Source organism: Pinus tabuliformis, chromosome 9 (assembly GCF_031772625.1).
Source record: "Pinus tabuliformis cultivar Carrire ecotype Pingquan chromosome 9, CPIR1, whole genome shotgun sequence".
NCBI classification, from domain to species: Eukaryota; Viridiplantae; Streptophyta; class Pinopsida; order Pinales; family Pinaceae; genus Pinus; species Pinus tabuliformis.
In genome coordinates this window covers 338,796,397-338,800,322 of record NC_142307.1, presented here as the reverse complement: position 1 = coordinate 338,800,322, position 3,926 = coordinate 338,796,397, and positions in this window count along the sequence as shown.

The following is a 3,926-nucleotide window of genomic DNA, read 5'->3' as shown; positions in this document are numbered from 1 at the left end:
GTTAACTCAAATCCATTGACAAGCCCTATGAACATGGTCTGTGGATCTACCACTTCTTGAACCAACGCTAAAAGACCATATCTCTACTTGAAACAAAACTAGCCAAAAGAGAAATAAAACCAAAATCCAAAAGAACTTGGAACCTCCGACTTTCCTTTGGACCCACAAAACTGCTCGACTTTCAGAAGCACTTGATCTGCTCCCTCCTGATCGGATGGTCAAAATCCATACTGCGCGGAGCAGTAGCCCGAGGAATACCCTCCCGATGAGGGCAGTATTCTCTCTCCTCCCCACGCCACGCGTAGACAATCGAGTGGCATCGCAAGCGCCTGATAAGGGTGGTAAACCGGAAGCATATTTGACTTCGGGACCCACTAACCTACTCCACAATCTGTAGTCGTCGATCTACTCCCGCCTGATCAAACGGTCAATATGCATATCGCGTGGAGCAAAAGCCCGAGGAATACCCACGCGATGAGGGCGGTATTCTCTCTCCTCCCCCAGCCACATGTAGACAGCTGAGTGGCATCGCGTGCATTCCATAAAAACCACTTTTTGGTTTGAGGGCACCCGAAAAGGGTGGTTTAGCCAAAGTTGTTTTGACTCTCGCTGCCTATTTCCTCGACCCACTAACTCGCTCGACTACCTACAGCCATCGATCTACTTCCTTATGATCGAACGGCCCATGCCCATATCGCGTGGATTTGTGGGTTCCCGATAAAGGTGGTAAACTAGGAGTTATTTTGCCTCCCAATGTCTTCCTTCCGAATTTTCAATCCAGCTCAATAGCCTATCGCCGCTGATCTTTTTCTTCATAAGCAAATTTCCAATGGCATGAGGGCTTTCTCTGGCCTGGCTTCTAGTAGCTCCAATGCCATTACAAACTATGTTGATCTCCTGTGAGACCCTTAAGTTCCCATACTTTGTGTACCCTTCTAATATACTCCTAATCTTCATTGACAAATGTTGATATTCCATGGCCTTGTCTGTTATAGTATTGCTCCCTGTCTATGAGGGCCCGAGAAGAACAACCTTCTCACATTTGGCTGTCTGCTACGTCCTCCCACCTACAACATATGTTAGTTCGTGTGCATCTGACCCCTTCATTGGCTAGCCAGTCCACAACTCTCTTGGCTTCCCTGCGTACATGCACATACCTGAGAGTTCTTAGAATTCTTAGGTGTGATTGAATTCTGTTATAGACCTATAGAAGCCTCCAGTGGCTTGATATTTTCTCTGATACTGAGGACTAATTCTGAGTCATCCTCGATGATAACATTATGCATGTCGTGCTCTATGAGTATTTCCAAGCATTGCTCCATAACCATGACTTCAACCATATTGTCGGTAGCTTTTCCCAAATGACTCAAAAAGATTACCTTTATGTTTCCCTCCTCATCTCTCATGACTCCACCATAACCAGCATCTACAGGATTACCTTTAAAGGCTCCATCTATGTTAATTTTTAAAAATCCCTATGAAGGGGGTTGCCAGAAAGCCTCTCCCTCAGAAGTATGATTTATGGTAAGATGTGGACTCTAAGGGATATGCGTCTGTAACTCCAACCTTTCTAGAATGCACGCCTTTTTGTATCTTGTATGCTTTCCTATGGAAAATCCCCAAAGGGTGTTGATAGTCTCCTTTAGTTGTTTAAGGATTATCATTATGATGCTATTCTCTGGTCCATTTTTGTCTCTGAAAATCCTGGTGTTGCGCTCTTTCCATACATTCCATATCAAGAACCCTGGAGTAAAAGCCCAGGCTATGTTTATTGTCTCATTGTCTGAGAAATCTCTTCTCCAATTTTTCAGTGTAACAATGATATTATTTTCATTCCTGTTTGTCTTCTTGAATACATTTCCAACCCATTTCCATAGGGTTGAGGTAAATGTGCAGAGATTGAGAAGACGATTTGTGGTTTCTTCCTGCTCGCCGCATAGGTGACATCTTGAGGGGCCAAAAAAGCCTCTCTTTTTAGATTCTCCCACGTTAGAATCTTGTCATGTTGAACTAGCCACCTGAACAATTTAATCTTCATCCAATGTGGGTTATTCCAAAGGTCTTTCCATGTCTTGTCAATGTTTGGATAGTTAATACCTAAAACTATTCTTTTTTATTCTTTGAGGTTGAAGTCACCCTCATTATTTCTTCCCAATATTAATTGGTCATCTGAGGTTGAGGTCAAGATTTTCCTTTTTTCCAGAATAGCTTCCAGGGCCTTAGCTTGAGATTGCAGTGTTGTTAGCTCATTGTAATTTGGAAGTTTCCAAATTCTCCATTTTCCATTGTTCCTTGTTTGATCCCAATAGTCACTTACCCTCTTTAATCATTTGTTAATGGTATCAGTTTGGATGTTTTCTAAATTCTCGCTGTTGAGGTTACTTTCCTGCTGCCAATTGTCCTCCCAAAACCAGGCTAGATTTCCACTTTTGATCTCCCAGAAACTATGATTTTGAACTAAGGCTCTGTTCTCCCAGGCCCTGTTCCAAATTTGGGAACCTCTTACCTGTTCTGTCATTCTTGTGATGTTTGTTCCTTGCCAGTTCATTGCATACTTTTGTTTCCAAAGTTTTTCCCAGGGGTCTCGCATTTTCTTTAGCCATCTCCACCACACTTTTGCTCCCTGAACTTTGTTTAGAATGCCCAGGTCATGTAGACCCAAACCACCATGGGATTTGGGTTTGCATAACCTATCCCAAGCCACCAGAGCCCATTTCTTTTTCTCTTCCCATTTCCCCCAGAGAAAGTCTCTTTGAATGTTTTTGATTTGTTGAATGACTCCTATTGGTGCCGGAAGGGCTGATAGCATGTAGATTGGGATGGTTTGAAGGACCGCTTTTGTGAGGACCAGTCCCCCTGCTAGGTTTAGGGCTTTGTTCTTCCACTTGCTGATCTTGTCTTTCAATTTGTTTATTACAGACTCCCAGATGTACTTGTTCAGTGGTTTTCTATGAGGGGAACTCCCAGATACTTCGAGGGCAGTGAATCTCTTTGAAAGCCAAAAATTCTGGAGAGGTTTCTCTAGATAGAAATATCAGTATTGAAAAAGAAGATCTTTGATTTTGAGAGGCTTGCCTCAGTACCAGTTGCCATTGCAAACTCATACAGAAGTTTCTTGAAAGCTTTGGCTTCCTTGACTGTGGGTATGCCTTGCAGCATAGTATTATCCACAAATTTTTGGTGTGTCACAGTGTCTCCATCTCGAGTGGGTTTTAGTCCTTATATTCTTCCTTCCTCCTTGGCAGCCATGATCGCTCTGCCTAACCCTTCCATCATGAGGATGAAGAGGAATGGGGAAAGAGGATCACCTTGTATGAGACCTCTTGTGGGATTAAGGCTCTGGAAGGAGAGCCATTGAGAAGAATTGAACAACCGGCAGTGGTGATGAGAGCCATGACCCACTTGATCCAATTATGGTCAAAGCCATATGCTTTTAGAAGATCTCTTATGTAGGCCCATCTTAGTTTGTCATAATCTTTCGCTATGTCTAGCTGAATTATCATCCCCGCTTTATTGTTGATTTTGAGGGAATGTACCACTTCATGAGCTTGAATTATATTATTGAGAATTTGTCTCCCTTCCACATAACCTGTATGCTCCTTTGACACCAGAGTTAGGAGGAGGGTCTTAAGTCTGTTGGCAATGACTTTGGAAATTATTTTGTACACCACATTACATAAAGCTATGGGTTTGAACTTGTCAGGAGAGGTGGATTTTTCCTATTTGGGGTTTAAGGCATTGAAGGATTCATTGAGCGCCCTCAAAACTGATTTAGAGTTTCTCGAGTCCTCCACTAACTCCAGAGTATCTTGTTTGACTATCTTCCAACATATTTTGAAGAAGTCCACATTGAAACCATCTGGACCTGGAGCTTTCCCATTATGCATCTCTATAAACTTCCTCGACCTCTTCCTCCATTTCTGGTA